The 18,912-nt window shown below is 43.6% G+C and overlaps 1 long non-coding RNA gene across 8 annotated transcripts; it reads left to right on the forward strand.

The window, feature by feature from the left end:
* Positions 1-1,900: 1,900 nt before the first annotated feature.
* Positions 1,901-18,787, forward strand: LOC142898063 (uncharacterized). 8 transcript variants are annotated; one of them, XR_012928529.1, is made up of 8 exons: positions 1,901-2,031; positions 5,375-5,479; positions 6,561-6,711; positions 7,218-8,447; positions 9,023-9,351; positions 9,628-9,759; positions 17,762-17,883; positions 18,221-18,786. It is a non-coding gene; the product is annotated as an uncharacterized LOC142898063 (long non-coding RNA). The 8 variants fall into 8 exon arrangements; XR_012928525.1 differs by lacking the exon at positions 1,901-2,031 and having other exon boundaries at positions 4,906-5,479; positions 7,218-7,337; positions 7,443-8,447; positions 18,221-18,775; XR_012928524.1 differs by lacking the exon at positions 1,901-2,031 and having other exon boundaries at positions 4,906-5,479; positions 7,218-7,337; positions 7,446-8,447; positions 18,221-18,774.
* The last annotated feature ends 125 nt before the right edge of the window (positions 18,788-18,912 follow it).

Raw genomic sequence — 18,912 nt, forward strand, 5'->3', positions numbered from 1 at the left:
GTTGGTTGAGCAACTTCAATAAAAATGAATAGGCCGCCATCTTGGATTCTGGGGACCTGGTTTGGTGCCGACTCGCGGCATATTGGTTCTTCAGATCACTGAGCTGACGGTGAAAAAAAACGTCCCATCTGCTCGTGCTGATCTGTTCAGTGAAGAAGCTCGTCCCGTTTCATTGACTTTCAGCAGCAGCACGGAGGAGTTTTGCCACAGTTGAATCTAAAAACCCGACCATTCTACCACGAAAACCATTTTTGTTGAATTTTTCGTGTATTATTAGCACTAATCTAATTTCAAAACTTGACTGACCCTTGCCAGGAAATCCTCCGCCAATAAAAGAAAAAGCACTTGAGAGTGAAAAACTCCCACTGCCCTTCAATCAGCCCTCTGGTCTCTCTTTCATGTCGTTTTCCCTCTCGGCCGCTCAAAGTCTCAGAACCGCCGCTGTCATGTAATCATCCTGTTAGAATCTTTACCGTTAATGCAGCTTCTGGTAAAGCAGGCAGGACGTCCCAGAACACGCCAGCGCCCGTACGTGCACGTGTGCACATGAAAGCAAGCAAACCATGTTGTTCCTGTCCCACGAAAGTTTTGGGATCTTCTGCGAACGCTATGCTCAACGGAGGAGTTTCAGCGAAGTGTGTGCGTGTGTGTGTGTGTTTTCTGCGAATGTCTTCCTGCCCCTCCTAAGAACTGCGGTTCACATGTCCCTGATTCCTGCCGCTGGGTGATTTATGTCCAAGTTTCTGCTTTGGCAATTAACTTTATTTCTCGGAGGCAACGCAATATGATTGTAAAAAGCCAAAGTAGGGGCGGGAGGAGATGGGAGGGGGAAAACACAATTCCCTCAATGGATCTCAGAAGTCGAAGCCATTGATGTGGCGCTGTGATCTAACGCGATGGTTTCCTTTTCCGTCCAGTGTAGGTGCCGTAACAACACGCGAGAGGACGCGTGACAAAGAAGGTAGTTTTATTGTCCCCCGAAATCCGACAGAGAAAACACAACATCTTTAATAATTAATGACATTGTCTTTATTATTTAAAATGTTATAGCTATTTTAAGGGACATAGACAAAAAGGTACAAGTTTATGAGACCTGAGTTGTTTTGTTATTGGTGTGTACCTCCATGACATGTCATAAAAAACGAGTTCACACTGTCCACAAAATAAAAGACATTCAGTTTCCGGTCTGACTTGTGCAACATCAAAAAAGTTCCCCAAGCGCTCGCATCATACTCCTCTTTGTCGTTCAATCTAAAAAAGTATAACTTAATGACGTCTGGACTGGGTGACATCGTGCATCAAGTGGGAGACGGAAGACAACCTGCGCCATCCGCCTAAACTCTACGCTGAGACAACGGCTCGAGGGCGGGAAAGCGAAATGTGCAAAGAAGAAGAAGAAAAAAAAAGTGAGCGGGGAAATGACATTCCATCCGCCGCCGCCGCCTCAATGTGTGACACGCCCCGCTCGCCCAGCCGGGAGCAGCTGGCCAGCCAGCTCGCTTGCGAAAGAGACCAGGCTGCTGAAAGCCCCTTCAGTTGTTCTGGCGTTCCCCTCCCGATAGTGGGGCATTAAAACCGTCCGTGGCCCCGCTGCGGTCGCACCGTCTTCCAACACCCCCTGCCCCACACCACCCCCAACACACCGCCGTCCCCGTCCTGCCGTCACACGGGCGACACCGCTGATTGGACGTAGGACTTCTGCTCAGCCATTGGAGCAACACGAAGGGACGGAAGTTTAAAGGTGAGGAAAGAAGACCAACGTTGACTTAAGGAATAGAGAGGCTGCATACATACATATATGTATGTATGTGTATATATAATATTGGTATGATTTTTTTTTTTTTTTTTTTTTTTTTTTTTTTTTTTAAATATATCGATTTAAATAAATCGCGTGGTGGTTCAAGTACAACAAAGCTGCTGGAGGCAAAATAAGAGTCTAGAGGAAACATATTCACGGTTAGACTCTGTTAAGACAGTAAAGTCCCAGATTGTGCCACGGCCACAGCCGTGGACGGCAGCAACAGGCAGATGGTAAGTCAGTCACACTGCACAGCATCAAATCATGTGGCTAAATCTGCCCTACAAGTGTCCTGCAGGGTCTTTTTTTCCTCAGCATTTGGCAGGTTGAACTGCTCTGAGTATGAGCAGCCTGGGGAAAATATCCTGCGCCCAGTCCTTTGCCATCCTTGGCTAAAAATAAAAAAAATTGGGAAAATGCATAAATCCTACAGTGTCCATAGGTGTCCATTAAAATAAAATATAGTATTTTTTTCTCACAGGGTCACCTCCCTCCTACTTTTCCCACGGTGGAATAAAAATATTCCTGTGCTGCTTGAATGATTTTAAGAAATCATTATTATTGTTTTGTCATTTTTTTTGATTTTGCGCTATGAGTTATCTATTTATCACACAAATGCAATAAACAGAAAATGTATTGAAGACATCTTTTCATGCTAGATATTGTCATTTATTTTCCTCCTATGTAAACAAAATGAGTATCAGTCTATTATTGTCAACAGAATTTACCTTTAAATTAGTGGATTTGTTCATTTATTTTGCTAATCTTTCTCTAAACTGAGTGTGCAGCAGCTTGAGCACGTTGACAGTGTAAGCACTGCTGGTCTAATCTGGCACAGCCAGTAATTACACAAAGACTGTTGACATAAAACACAGCCTCCAGCCTTCCTCCTTCCGTGAGGTGAGGAGAAGCTCTTTGTTAAAATACCAGCGACACTTCAAAGCCTCGCTGACACTGTGTGTCTGCAGTGTGGAAGCGTCGTCGCAGCAGGAGAAAGCTAACAGATGCGGTGCGTGTGGGGGGGTGGGGGGTGGGAGGTCGGGGGTGGTGCTCAGTCAAGAGCATTAAATATCACATGTTAAGTGACCAGAAAAAGGCATTACCTTACAGAGAAAAAAAGGTTTCCCCCATTGAAGTTTCCCTTACATACGTTTCGCAAAGAGCCAAAGTATAACACAGCAGTGCGTAAATCAAATCCAGCAGAAAATATAAAAGCGCGTGGCAAAACCGTGAGGACGGGCCTCTGTGATTTAGATGGCGCGAAAACACACTCATAACATTATATTAGGCTCTGCGTGTCACACAAGAAAAAAAAAACCCACAGATTCATCGAAGTCGCAAAATTCCTTAATAAATACAATGTGACAGCTGGATTCAGTAGGCTAACTGAGTCTGTGTGTGTGTGTGTGTATGTGCATGGGCTTTCATGTGTGTGTGTGTGTGTGTGTGTGTGTGTGTGTGTATTTGGCTGTGACAGGGGAGTTTCCAGACTCCACAGGCCTTGATGAATGGGTCACTATGCATGTGTGTGTGTGTGTGTAAACTCGTTTTTCTACCCGAGTGGAGACCCTGACCAGTAAAACCACCTTCCACACGAGGACTGAGGAAGTTAGTACCAAAATCGAGGTCTCAAGAAGGGCGAAGGGCTTTTTAAGGGACAGGGTTTAACTTCAGGGTTTGAATCAGATTTACACTGGGGTTAAGCTTTGGGTTTCGGGTTTAGCTGCGATGGTTAAAGGGACCGTCCCTTTAACCATTGCATATGCAAAATACCTTGAAGCTACATCAGACACAGGATGTATAGGTTGTGTGTATATGTCTTTACCATTAATGAAACATTCGTTGATGATTTTACAAAAATTAAAAGGTTGTGGCAGAATAGACTGGATTTCATTGACCAGAGTGACCCCAAAACTAAAGCACTCCAAGATAATCTCCCTCTAATATATGATCCACTTTTAATTTCTAAGTACACAACAGCAGACTTCAAATAGCTCCACTTTCACAATCACTTTTAACAGAATGTGTCTGTTGTTTGTACAAAGGTAGGAAGTAAAACTAAAAAGTTGCAAGAAAAATCAACTGAAGTACAGTAACAAAGTATTTATACTTAATTACTTCTTACCTCTGGTCAAGACCTGCAGAATCTTCCAGACACTTGAATGAGTCAACACAAACAGGCATTGTCGGATCCTATTTTCTACAATTAGTTAGTTTTGCTGCAGCTGTGTTGAATTCTTCTGACTGTGAAACTCCTGAACTGTCACTTGGACACTGAGGTGAGTGAAACATGGGTGCAACTTGTGTTGCCGACACAGGAATAACTCTGCACACACGTGCAGCCTCGTCACAGCCCAAAGCAGCAGAGCCCCGACTGTTTATCGCACCTGCCCTGCCAGACGTCACTCCCAACCGAGACCGTCATCGTCCCCTTTTTCTGCAAACGCGCGACGACCACGTCCGCTGGGCCTCCGGGACCCACGCGACTGTGACTAAGGAGCTCGGAGGCTTCCAGGTTTTGCTGCGGCTACGCAAATTAGCGTGCTGAGACAAGCAAGAAAGCCTTCAGACCTCAAGTCAGAGATGATGTATTGGGGCAAAGCGTCACCGCAGGGATCTGTGACCGGCAGCGTTGCTCTGCCTCCTAAATGAGGACCATGAATCTGAGCGAGGGTGGCCCTTCGAGTGCCGCCAGCAGTGAGCAGAACCAGGCCGATGTTGTTGCCACCGCGGGACCTCATTTGTTCCTACCAGCGGCACGGCATCTATCTGCCGCTGTTCAGCGCACAGGCTGTTGGTTTTTTAAAGGTTGTCTCTCCCCCGAGTTTGCTCGCACACATAATGGAAATCGGGCATTCGTCGCGAAGCTTTCATTTTAATTGTGTTTCTTTTAGAATCAGTAGTATTAAATTTGCAGGATCGAAAAAAACACTTTTTCAATGTATTTGATAGCACCATGGAGACAATGTTGGCAGCACGGAGACACAACTTGGCCACACATGTGAAAGTTGCAGCTTGTTTTTAAGCTCATCAAGTCGTAAATCCAGCTTGTGATTTTTTTTTTTGCATTTTTACAAATGCTGAAGCTTAATAAATGAATAAAAAAAAACAGCTTGTGGCATCAAAGGGAAAACATTGTATCTTGCCAATCAATACAGCACATCATCAAACAGTTGGTTCATCACTTTGATGAGACTATGAATTAAGTGTATTCGTGAAATTGTATTTTCTATTTTCAAAAAAATCTAATTACAAATTTGGCTCAGACTTCAGACAAATGGTTTATGGTTGACTGATGGCTGTTCCGCTTGTTGGAAACGTCTTCTTTAAAAAAAAAAAAAAAAAAAAGCCACCTGTTTTTCTTTCTTTCCCTGGGCGTCCTGTTTGCGCGCCGGGCATCCCTCGAGCATCTTGCATAACCCGCTCAGACTGTTGTGACAACATAATGTCCCTTTTGCACCAGACAACGTGACTGTAGTGTCGCCAGCACTCTGTCTGCTCCTCTCATCACAACCAGTCAAACCAGAACAAAGTCGCTCTCTGTCCTTCTGCTTTTACTTTCTGCTCCCTGCTTAGTTCTCCGGCAGGGCGGTGATGGATTCAGCCTGTCGCACCAGCGGAGAAGGAAAGACTGACTGCTGCTCAGTGCCCGTGTGATGGAGGCAAACAGAGGAGAAAATGGTAAAGCACCTGTGAAAGAAGGAGTCAATGGAACTTATCTGTAGATGGTCGAGTACACCTCAATACTGAATTAAATCTGTGTGTGTGCGTGTGTGTGTGTGTGTGTGTGTGTGTGTGTGTGTGTGTGTGTGTGTGTGTGTGTGTGTGTGTGTGTTGCCATGGTGGCACTTTGCTCCGGTTTAGAATAGACAAATTAAGTATGAGTGAGTGGCTTTAGAAACATGCTTGAAAAAAAAAACCTGTCAAATTGCATTTACTCAAATTGGCTTGTAATTCACACAGTGAGATACATGAAACAGAAATATAAACACCGTGAACTCTGTTGGGAATCAGTGTTTGTCTGCATTTTTTCCCTCTTTGTGGTCTTGACTGACTTTATCAGCTTTCTGCTTATTTTGATAACTACTGTCAGATAAATCTGATCCAATAAAACTCTCAAACAGTGCTTACATTAAAGTGAATGTAATTAATGTGGGGTTTAGTCTAATCAAATTTTTTGAACAGATTGTATTGTGTAATTATTTATGTTTTGAATATCGACTTTAGATATATTTATCGGTAACCACAAGATAAGTTTCTCTAAACGGCATTTCTGCTCTTGAACAAGTGGGTATTTAATTTTTAACAAACAAAAACTGAACAGACTTTTAGAATCGCACCGCCACTCAACCAGGTTCTGTTCACTCTCCAGGCTGGAATTATTCATCTTCTCCCCCCAGATAATGTCCATCTTTATGAAAAATAATATAAAACCCATAATTATGACTTTTCTCTGCTGTGTAATAGCCCGTAATAGCTGCAAAGAAGTGGGGGTTTCCATTAGCCACGCAATCGTGCTGCCTACTTCTGCTTTCCAAAACTGAAAAACAGCTAAGCCTGGCCTTGTATATGGCAAATACACTGACAGTTTAACAGAAGCATCGAGCATGACACTATAAAAGATTTGTGTGTGTGTGTGTGTGTGTGTGTCTGTCTGTCTGTCTGTCTGTCTGTGTGTGTGTGTGTGTGTGTGTGTGTGTGTGTGTGTGTGTGTGTGTGTGTGTGGTGTGTGCGTGTTTGGCTTGTACTGTTTCAAATGTAGCGAGAGACAGAAAGAAAAACAAACCTGGAAACACTGAGACAATAGAAGTGAAGGAAAGATGGAAACGTGCAGGAATGGATGTGACGGAGGACTGATTGAAAGATGTGGATGGTTTGGTTGGTAACTGGTTGGTGAGTGTGATCCAGAGAAGGTACGTTGTGTATAAGATATAAGAGTGCTGGAGATGTTTTATTTATTTAAACACTGCACTGGTTTTCCTTTAACATTCCTTGGAAAGTCATTTCGTACAGTTTCCAAGCCGTGAATCTCATATCTGAAAATGCCATTCCAATTCACGTTCCCATTTGCCCTGGGCCTGTCAGGGTATGACAGGACCAATAAGGTGGGACTACAGCAGGAACCTATAGGAACCTGCAGCTACAGTAGCAGCTGTCTCATCCAATCACAAACAGACAATATTCCATCATAAAAAATAGGACAATAGCACTGTTTTTATAATCAATTGAAGCAACAAAATTCCGAATGCTTTCACCTTGTACTTCTCCCCTACCTCACCTACCAAAGTTCTAATAGAAGGCGAAAGTCCAAAAGCACAAGTGGACATTTATTTGACCGCGCCAGCAGTCAAATCAAATCAATCCTCTCTTTCAGTCCACTTTCATCTTCCCTTCTTACTCCTCCCTTCCCTTCCCCCAGCCGAGCGCTCCTCCGAGAATATACACAAACGTTCAAGTGAAGGTGACGTGATGTCAGCGCTGTTTGGGTGGAGGTGATTAAACGCAGAAAGACGGATGCAGAAGAATGGATTGAAATCAGGTGTGGCGGGAAACGCTTCGGTTCAGATGGTTCAGTTCTGCTTTTGTGCAGCTCTCACGCTCTTTCTTCCAGCTATTAGCTTCACTCGTTGTTTGTTCCCTCCAGCAGCAGAAGCAGCGCGGCCAGAGAGGAGATGAGCGCAGTCATTTCTCCCCGCTGCCTGCAATGATCCACCGATGAACCTGGAAAGTTTATTTACTAGCGTGAGCCCGAGCCAAAGTCGAAAGCCAAAAAGAGCTGCACCCTCCCTGATGGCAGCTCAAGATGGCACCCACCCTGGCAGCCGCGCAGTGTCAGTCTGTGTGGAAGCGTAATGAGGAAAACCACTGTGGAAACCATAGTCAGACCACAAACTACTAACGGAGCCATTTGTAAAAGTCATCTCTTCAACAGAGAGAGAGAACCGACATCAAAGATCAGGAGGTTGAAGTACCAGAAGTTCTTGTCCAATTTCACTTCCTTATTATTAATTTTTTTTTTTTTAAGCAACTACGCAACACAGTCTGGTTTCACGTTGCACTTTATTGGCTGCTTTGTTTATGCTCTTAACGGCATGAGTAAGACATTCCAGGGAACCCAAGTTTTAGCCTAATATGTGGCCATTTCAGAGTCAGAACTAATTCTGTTTCGCTGTAATAAAGGAGGGATGATTCTGGTCTCCTGAGTGGCCATCGAAAAATGTCAACATTTTTCAAGGGCCGAAATCAAGTTTTCTTGCAAAGTTGCAGAGCGACGAGCAAATTCTGGCAGGTCTTGGATCACGTTGGACGGGACTATACGTACGCACTTCTTTCCTTCGCATTACATCATGGACAAATTACAGATGCCCTTTTCTTCACGTTTTGCTGAGATTGCTGGAAATGCATTTTTTTCTTCTTCATACACTCTTATTTGATGTAAATAAACCTTTTTGAATGTTTAGTCTGGATGACGATCTCGTAAAATTTAAGGAGGCTCGCGATGGGAACGATATCGGCCACAGTGGAAACGGAGGGATGGAAACACCGTGGAGGACGATGAGCTGAGAGTGAGAGTCTTCTGCACACGGAGCAACCTTCCACTCGTGAAGCAAAGACTATGAATGCAAACCTACTTCTATGAACACGCAAGGTATTACAGCCAATGTGATGCAGATCACCCACATTCAATTTATTCTATGAAACAAGTTCAATAAACATCCATGAATGGTATATTACACAAGATTGCGTGCACACGTCTCGCTTCGCCCATAGTTTGACTGTTCAGTGTCCTGCTGGTGGAGGTCAAAGGTCAGTGTCGCTAAGACATGCTGTCGTATCTCAGCAACACTTTGTTTGTTTCGCTGAGTGGGAGCGATGATGCACGAGATCTGAGCTGTCACTCAAGAATTCATGCAGTGAATGTGAAAGTTGTTGGAGCTGAAAACAGTTCTGAGAACAGTTGTTGCTTTTCATTTGTAAAAAACGGCGTCAGCGTGGACTTCGTGACTCTGCGATTGCCTTCCGTTTCGTGTGTCGGATTCTCACTTCGGGGTTTTATTTCGCAGCCTTGCATAATGCTGTTTTGAAAACAGCTCCCTAATAGTAACGGTTGCTTTGATTGGCCGACAGCCGGAAGTGCGAGTTTAACATTTTACCAAGTGTGTTTGTCCTGCTCAATCCCTTGTTGTGTCATTACGGTTTTCCTGTTTTTGTCTTTTCGTTAAGGAACTGAGCTCCGGGGACTCGGGCGGGCGGCGGGCGGATTTCACTTCTGCTGTGCATCACCAGGAATTAACTGCCCCGCCCTTCCTCTTGACACAACTTAACAGTCTCCCTTTGCTGAGATTTATAGGCTGGATATTGCAACGGAGGGGCCCCGTCTTGATATCTCTCACTGACACGGTTCTGGTGTGTGTGCGTGTGTGTGTTTTTCAACAGCCTCCAAAAAAAACCCCACAGATCCAGCCCACACATCGCGAGGAGATCCGCAGTGCTCGCGCTGGCCTGAGTGCAGCCGCGCGGCCGAGCGGCACTCCCACGTTCACGCAAGCAAGGTGAGAGCAAACCCGCGCCGCATTCTTTGGGAAGAGAATTGCACGGCTACTGTTGTAACTCAAGTCCCCACAGAGAATATCCCCTGGCTGTGTAACGCAGGCGTACACATGGAACAGCTTCTGCCTAAAGCAACACCAGTGGCTCCTCCGACCTCAAGCTTTCAAAGCCCTTCCAGCTTTCTGTTGTCATTCCATAAGTCATCTGCCCCAAATTAAATTTTCTGCGCGGCTGATTTATGCCGTGATGCCAAAGCTATAAAATCTTTTTTTTTCCAGATTTCTATTTTATTTTTTTCTTGTGATTTCTCCCACTTGTCCTCCACGATACCATGATTTGCTGCTCCTGCGACGTCGCTGAGACAGAAGAGGAGCATTGACTGCTTAGCCAGATTACTCAGAACATCCACAGTAAAGTTTATTTTATTTTATTTTATTTTTTCAAGTAGATGCATTCATTTGCAAGTGTATTTGCACTTTGTGCATCTGTTGGGTAACAGTGGAAACGTCTTGATGATGCATTAAGGAACCTGGATTAAGATCCGGGGTTTGGGAGCATCAGTATTTGAGCTCCATGAGGATTTAGGATGAACTGAGGGAGGGAGTGGCAACAGTCACGTCTCAGGCCAGCGGGGTCGACTGATACTGGAGACTTTGGCTGTTGAAACAGTTGGAGATAAAGCCGCAAGTAAATAATACTATATTAATGAAGGGAAAGGGGTTTGACTTTTAATTCAGCCTTTTGTGCAGGCAGTGAGAGCAGATCATGCCGTTCATCCATTGGACAGAATGCTCTCCGCCGTGTAACGTCTGTGTCGACATGTGCGTGTCAGCAGTGTTGCAATCGGGGCGAGAAAACCTTGTTTGTTCTTTCAGTCGCCTCACTCAGCAACTGACACGGCGGTGAGCGCCATAATCTGTCTGCGTCTCCAGCAGATAAAGTTGTCTGCCGTGTTTTCTGCTCAGCCAAATCCTGAGCAAACATTGGACGCCGTCCACGTTTTCTGCACGAGCGCGTCGATGCAAAATATATATATATATATATATTGCAGAAGGATATAAAGTTCGGCATTTGAAAGAAGCACTTTTGCTTTTCTAAAATCAAAATTCAGAATTGCTTATTTGCCATATGCAGGTGAATGTCCACAATGGAATCAAAATGAAAAGGCCAACTTGCTAAAAAAAATAAATGATATAAAAATATGACATGTAAGCAAAAGATCAATATATTTTAATAGGAAAAATACAGACATTTTCTGTTAAGAAAACATTTATTATTAAAAAAAACCAAAAAACAACAGCATAAATTTGTATAAATATGCATGGGGCCAAAATCGGGAATCTTAATGTTATTAACTAGGTGACAAATATACAACCGTGTTGTTTTATTGTCAATTTTGTACATTTTATGGAAATTTAAGGTGGTCCAAGATGAACCATATATATAAAAAATACTAATTGCTGCATGCACTTCAGTCTCATGGCAGCTTCACTTTCCTTGGTTCCCCAACTTATTATTTGTTCTAATGCCCTTTATGCTAACGGTGCAGCTCAGACACACACACACACACACACACACACACACACACACACACACACATGCATGCAAGCACAGATAGAGAGTGAGAGAGAGGGAGAGAGAGAGAGAGAGAGAGAGGGCGAGAGAGGGAGAGCAGGAATTCAAGCCCCAGTCAATCACAGAGAACAGGATGGATTTTTTCTCTTCTTAATATTAAACTGTGACCGCAGGCCTGCATGTGATTCTCTACATAAACAGTTTGACAGCTGCGAGGTGGAGCCGTGAGAAACCAAGAGGTGCTTTGAGAGGTGTTTTTGTTTTGTTTTTTTTCCTCAACACCCGCCTGACTCACATCATTTAATAGCCGCATGACAATTTGCGGCTCAAGGCTCCAAAAGTCTAATGCAACGTTGGACCGCGAGTGAGATGAAACAGGGCCTTTACGCAATCGCCGCTCGCTCCACCGTCACGTCTCCGGCGAGTCGCGGCGCTGTCATCGCCCGTCACGTGAACCATCTGATCGGCTTCATGCGCTGCCTTCAAGGGAACCTTTGACTCGGTTGGGTTTGTGTGCGTTGGCTGGTCTTCCAGAAACCTTATGGCACCAGATGAAATACGCTGAGCTCTTTTAATGAAATCCCTGCTTATCCAAATGCAGCAGAGATGTGCAGGTTTTGGTGAAAGGCCGGACCAGTTGTGTAGCCTGGTGCTGTTTCGAAGCGACGTTCTGGTGACCCACTTATCTGATTCAAAGACTGTTGTGCGCTAATACTTAGAGAATGTACTGTAAATGTATGCACAACACTGTTACATGCAATACGCCTTTACTTCTGCAACGATGAAGTTATTTGCATTACTCGTATTTAGCACCCAATGAGATTTTTCCAATAAACCAAACACTTTTGAAGACTTTGAAGTTGAGTGATGCCAGCAGCCCATTGAGACAGTGAGACAGTGGAGGTTCCTCCTGTTATTTTCCTGCCGTCGAGCCTCAGATGGCCCTTCAGACTCGGACTTTGTGCTATTAATCCGTTTGAAAATAGCCTCTCCTCTTCAAAGAGAGTCCAAATCACAAAGCCGACCTCTGTCTAAAAATGGTTTGGTTGCTTCTCAACGCTGAAAACTTAGCCTGTGCCCATTTATGGAATTTTTTTTGGGAGGCTGATGAAACTTCGCCCTGCGGGGACTTTCACCACCGGGGAAGGTGCGGCTCAAGTAATGACAGTGTCATCCAGTCCGAGAGCCATGTGAATGAAGTGTTAACAGTTTGGTAAAGAGATCAGCAGCGCTGCCGTTGTTTTAAATAATATTAGGGGTAAAGACAAAAAGAAGAAGAAGAAGAAGAAGAAGAAGAAGAAGAAGAAGAAGACATACTGTAACTAGGGACAGGTTTTGCTGCTGCTGCTGAAAGTGAATGGTTTGTCCAGAACAGCATCCAGACAGTTGGTTTGATTCAGCGCCACGAGGAAAAACACGCTGACAGCATGATGGATTTAAAGCTTCTGCATTCAGAAAATAAAGCTTGTTAGGCGGCTGTGACAAAAGTTTTTGACATTGGCCTCCAAGAAGATGGCGGGAACGGTACTTTTTCAGATCCATTGCAAATCTAAAACTCACACAGCACACTGTGAGCTGTTTATTTATCATTATTATTATTATTATTATTATTAGTAGTAGTAGTAGTAGTAGTAGTAGTAGTAGTAGTAGTAGTAGTAGTAAGTAGTAGTAGTAGTAGCAGTAGTAGCAGTAGTATTAGTATTATTATTATTTACTCTATTTATGACTTAATAAAGTGGCAGATTGGGCTCAAATGGGTGCGAGAGCGAGAGGTGGGACAGCATCGTGTCGCGCACTCGCTTTTGTTCAGAATCATAACGACAACAACGCACATCAGTAGCGTAGACAGAGTGTAAAAGCGTCTGGCGGATTCTTTTGCTGTGACGTTCCCTTTTCACCTGAGCGCCAAATCTGGTACAAGGCTGTGAGGTCCAGTCAAGTCCAGTTAAGCCGCCGAGGAAAGTTTTGTGGGAGGAAGAATTACACGTGGGGAGCAGAAATAGTTTATTTGTGCTGGGTCTGAAGCTCTTCGGCCACGGTCAAGTAAGACTGACGCTTTCCCAAAAATGAAATCCTCTCGCAGTGAAACACTTCCTGGAAGAACTGGGTATTGAACCAAAGTCAGCAGAGTTCAAGGCTGATGTAAACAGCCATCCATCAGGCCGACCACAACACCAGCACTCGCCAACATTCTGCTTCCATGTCAAACAAATGGCTGTTTGTGTTGAAGAAGCGTCTTTTTTTTTTTTGAACAGGAATTCGGAGATGGGCCTCGTATCCTTCTCACAGGTACGGAACACTTGTCAGTTCATTTGGAAGTGGCTCTGAAGGCAATGATATGTCCACCAACACGGTGTGTAAGTTTAAAACCTCTGGAATTTTAAATATGCTGCAACCGTTGCCGCCTGCGGTTCCTCCTTAGACAACATCCGATTGTCTTAACGTGAGCGACTTCGAGCTAGCGTGAGGATTCATCAGCTTTCAGTAGCTGCGTTTCCATTACCCCTGGAATTGCGCAAAACCTACCTATCGCAATAAAAAACAGGTAATGGAAACACCTAAACTTCGAAAAACCTCTTAAATATAGCTAAAAAGTTTTTACGCTCTCATTAGGTGGTTTTTCAGGCGTATCAATATAGAGGTATATTGCAAAAGTGTAGTGGAAACACTTGTTTCAGGACGTAACGCGATGTACGAGGTCATGTGACCACTTTACTTCAAGTGAAAATGCCGTTCTTGATAGCAAACAAACGTGAACAAACAAAAGCAAATGTAATTCTCAAGGGGAAAACGCTTCACACCATTCAATTGAAACACCTGCATATCGCAATTGTACTTTGTCGAAAGTTTAGAAATATTGCTTTTATTTAGCAAAAAAACGTAATGGAAACACAGCTCGTGTTTCTGGGCTGCCTTCCCTCCCTACTTGATGTGGGTGTGGCCACCAAGCTCCTTCCCCACCACACCTGAGCATCTCCACACTGAGCTCCTCCACAGACAGTCAGAGTGAAGGCAGCCAGTGGTCGGCCATCTACCGGCCATGCTTGGATACAAATGTTGTCTGACAATGTGTGTGACAAGAGTAGCAGCACCACTTTTTAGTTTCGGCCTTTGTGTAGTTTACCTGCCATGCGATGGAAAACGTTACTCATGGCCATTTTGAAAAGAAACCGCATCAAGGAATTTTTATAAAGATAATTTAAAACATTCTGTCAAATTCAAAATGAACCAACAGCATGTTCTTCTCTTAGATTGGAACCAGGAGGTGTTGTTATGGTTTGGTCACAGCTTGTCCTGCGCGTCACTAACACTGATCGTTTCAAATTCAGCGGCTTGAAAAAAGACTCAGATTGGAGATTTCAACAGCCTGTGACATAGAATATTCCATTAAAAAATGGTATTTTTACAGTGAAGCCCACATGTATCCTTCCTTTGCGGTAAGTGACATTTTAAGTTGGGGAAACTAAAATGTAACACAAGCAAAGAAAAGTCAACAAGGCAGCTCAACTGTGTTTGGATCATCAGCAAAGTATCATAGTGAGTCAGAAGGCATTTGTTAGTTCTTCCAAATAATAACATTTGGCCAATAATGTCCCCCAGTGTCTATGAATGTCAGTCGCACAAATGACAGAAGTATCCAAACTTACCAGTCACTGGACTCCGAAGTCGTGCGCTGTGGGTGGTTCGGCATTGTCAGAGAATGAGTTGCAGCAACTGATGTCGAATTCCAACCCCGCTTGTGAGGATTTTATTTCAGGAAATAAAGTGTGGAGCGACGTGTCATCTCAGATTTATTTTACGGTTGAGTTAAAAAAAAAGCACAAACCATATGAAGTGATGTGCCACAAGCTCGTGCTAATGACCACCTTAGCTCTGCTACATATGCATCTAATCACCCAGAATCTGTTTAAAGGTTAAACTGATCTCACTGCTGCTCATTGGTGGTCTTTGACAAATTGTGTCTGCTTAATGCAACACAAATCTCGGGGCCATGTGCTTTGAGTTGTTTTTTTTCCCTAGAAAAACCCGAGAACGGCTTCATTTTGTTTTGTTTTGTCCTGGTTATGTTTGGCTGCGGCGGTGGCGGCAGAAGGTCTTTCTGCTGTGCTGCTTCTCCAAAAACGCTCCAGACAAAACCAAATTTTTGTTGGCAGAGGTGGGAGTCCCAAGTCAGGTGCTAGCACAAAGTGAGAAATTCTCGGCCCTGTTTTGGCAAACAAACAAACAATTAAATCAAAAAAAAATCTGAGGCCACTGAGAGAAGGTGGAAAGAACTCAGACAGAACTTGACAAGCATAAATCTTCTTCTTTGTTCATGAATGAAGGCAAGAGTCTAGAACTTCATGAGCAGCACCAAATGAGACATCAAATTAATAAATCGCATGTGTGACATTTAAAGTCCCGGCTGCTAACATGTGCAGATGGTTAACATGGTCAACAAATTGCTCATATATTGCAAGTGATCCCATTGTTGTGATACATTAATCACTTGATCAGTCAGTGAAGGCTAGGGCTGCAAGGCTCTACTCCATCAGTACCAGAGAGGAGAGGGCGTGGCCTCATTCCTGTTTTTAATCAGTGCATATTCATTATCATTATGGGATAGACTGGGAATGCTCAGTATTAGGTTCTTGTGAAAACTGTGGCTTTGTGACGTTTCCTGTTTTTCGGTTTTGGTTGGGAGCTATTCCTTCCAAAGGGACCACCAAAGGAACTTTTCTCATTTATAGAACTTCATTAGCAGCCCAGAGACACATGTTAGTGTTGGAAAAATGCTGATGAAGTAAAAAAAAATTGCATTAAAAAAAACCACTATGGTTATGAGTGTTTTTCTTGAGCTCAAATCCCTTGAAGCCCTTTACTCGGCAATTTCATGTCCACTCACATGGACTGATGGCAGGTTCTGCCATGTCGGGCACCAACTCAGCCATTAGGAGCAATTTGAAGTTCAGTATCTCAGCTACAGACACTGAGAGGAGAACTGGAGGAGCTAGGAATCAAAGCACGGCAGCCAGGTCCACCTCCAGAGCCTTTCAACCCAAGACATATTATTTTACATACAGTCAAATGGAATCATTTGGAGTTAAGATCCTTAAAGGTTAAGTGTGTAATATTTGGATTTTGAAGAAGAGGCTGCGAGTGGTTACATTTTAGATTGCAGCATCACTCTCGCTTCCCCTCCTCAGCTTGCCAGTGAACTATGGTGGCCTACACGCCCAAACCTGGGTGCCTTCGCCACCTACTTCTTCACTGGTTTATTTGAGGACGCGAGTGTTTGCCCTAAATACCAGGTGGATTGTCCACACCAGGCTTCCTCAGAAATATCGTGGTGCAAGATGGCAGCTAACCAGGAGCAAGACCCTTATTGCTCTGTGTACATTCTTATATGTATGTACTGGAACCATTCTAGGGGTAGGAAAACAAAGTTACTTTTATAGCACTGTTATGATTGTATTTATGGCCAGTATATTAAGCGTTGACCAATAGAAAATCATAAATCAAGCCAAGTTTTACACACTGGACCTTTAAGGGACATCGGTGCCTGGTGATCTGATTCACAGTCAAACAAACAGTCTGTTCATTTGCTCATTTTACACTCTGCACACTGATGTTTGGAGTCTTGTATGGTTTCTTTTAATCATTAAGGGGAAATCTTACGGGAGGAGGCTGTTATGGGAAGTTAACATGCTCCTGTGACCACACTCTGAGTCTCTTTCCACACTTTGCCAATTAAGGAGAGTCTGATGTGTCAGGGGGGCCTCAGGCCCAGATGCAGGGACCTTTAGCACACATTTGGCTTGATTTAATGCGCCCCGTTTGTTTGTATGTTTCACATATTTTAAGAATTCCCCTGAATTTGCTTCAAATAGCTTTTACTTCACTGATGTTGTCAGGAGATCAGTGTCATTCTGAGGCTTCAGCGCAAAGAAAAAAAGCACCGCACAATAAAATGTGTTTTATCCCTCTGCCATAACCACCACAATATTTATCAGCATTTTTACATACCAAATCTGAAAATCTGAATTTAAACTGTTCTAATGAGTTTATTTGGAGGCGGCACAGAAGTTGTGTTTGATCTCACAAGGAGTTGTCAAGTCAGTCGGACTATTTAGTATGACGGCAAACAGAGACTTGACTTTTAACTCGTCCCTCCACGGGGGGAAAAAAATGCAATTGTGTAAACAAAGAGGCACTTCACTGGGTGCACAGCTCTGGCTGTCACCTCTGTTTGTTGCGTGTCTCGCTGTGTTAAAACAAACAGGGTACTTTGCATGTTGTTTATGGACTCTTTTTTTTTTATGCAACAGAAAAACACAGTTTTGTGGTGTGGTTAGCGATATACGACAAGTCGACCTTCAGTCCAGGAGTGTGAATCACTCCTTTAATTGAAGCATGCAATCGAAACCACATGTTCACAATTAGCCTCCAGGATGTTTCTGTGTGTGTGTGTGTGTGTGTGTGTGTGTGTGTGTGTGTGTGTGTGTGTGTTATCGAAGACCAGGACTTGCCTGTAGGACAGAAAATATAATACAATTTTAAAGGTCCACTGAACAGGAACACATGGACACAAATACTTCCCTGAATCTCTGAATCCAAACTTTTTATTATGTGGTTTTTATCTAAATAAACCGTGATGTATAATGACTAGGTTTAGAATTAATCTTTTTTTTCTTTTTTTTCTTCTTTTTTTTTTTACAGCACCTCCTTGATTACACCCAAACATCCTCTTCTGCCCCGTGGTCAGATGAGCAGCATAATCTGTTCAGTCTGTTCTGTCAGTATGACTGACCAGAAGGAGGGAATCACTTCCTTCTTCTTTCTTCTTTCTCTACTCAGGTGTGTTTATCATTTGGAGAGGAGGACTGGGGCGTTACACAGGCAGGCAGCAGAAAACACATGCAGAGCACCTGTGAGAGTGGAAATAAACACTGCAACAGCAAACACTGCAAGGCAAGTATGTTTTTAAGAATGAGAGCAACTCAAAGTTGAGATAAAGATATTGATTATTGAGATTGGGATTCTACCTGAAATCTAGGTTCATGACCAGTAAATCATTGGGAGATGTAATGCTGTTATGCCCATTATGACAAACAAACAAAAGAGGGGTGAGAACATGACCTTGGGGTTCACCAGAGGAAGCGAGATAACTCACTGTTGTCTCTCAGGCTGAAAAATTGTGAATGAATTTGGTTTTTGACTTCTAATATTTAGAATTGGTCTTGGCTAACAAGGACAAATCTGTCTGGCTTAAAGCACTTACTGATATTAAACTTTGGTGATTATCTCAGGTTTTAGGTTTTGCTCTTTAAAGAGCTTCAGCCTCTCCCTGTTCCTCAGTTGCCGCTGTTATTGGAACCCTGTCATGACTTACCTTCACTGATGGAGAGCTTAAGACGCAGCAGGAAGCACAGCTGCGAAAAGGAAACACCTGGTTATGTTCTGAAATGAGGCTCTTACCTTTATCTCTTCTCTACCTGAAAGCTGGACCTGTCTGTTTCCATCTTTCTGTGGCCTCATCATCCTTCAATTCCTCCTTCTCTGTGTGTCTATATCCTGCATCTCCTTCCATCTCACATACGCACGTCCACCTCGTTTCTTTCCCTCCATCCCTCTGTCTGAGGCTGCCCGGCCCACTAATCCCTGCAAGTTTTTCGCCATGCGGTGGCAAACCAGAGGATGCAATTATGTAAGAGTCGGTGTTTGTGCTCGCACTCGTTTATTCTGACAGTAGCCTTTTCTTCTGTCTGTGTTAGGATTTATGGGCGTGACCAGACGAGGCACTACTGTCACGTTCTAATATGAACACAGAGCTGGAGCCTCTGACATTTCAGATTATACACGCTGTCGTTTTGTATAAATGTTTCCATTGGTTTTGCCCAAATGAGTCATTCTGAACAGTTTTGGATATGAGTCATTGTTCCTGACTTGCACAACGGCGATGAAATCTTTCGGATTCAGAGCATTGTATTATGCAACATTATCAATAA

This window comes from Nelusetta ayraudi, unplaced genomic scaffold (assembly GCF_046127955.1).
Source record: "Nelusetta ayraudi isolate G7.1 ecotype Tasmania unplaced genomic scaffold, CSIRO-AGI_Nayr_v1 ptg000063l, whole genome shotgun sequence".
Classification (NCBI taxonomy): Eukaryota; Metazoa; Chordata; class Actinopteri; order Tetraodontiformes; family Monacanthidae; genus Nelusetta; species Nelusetta ayraudi.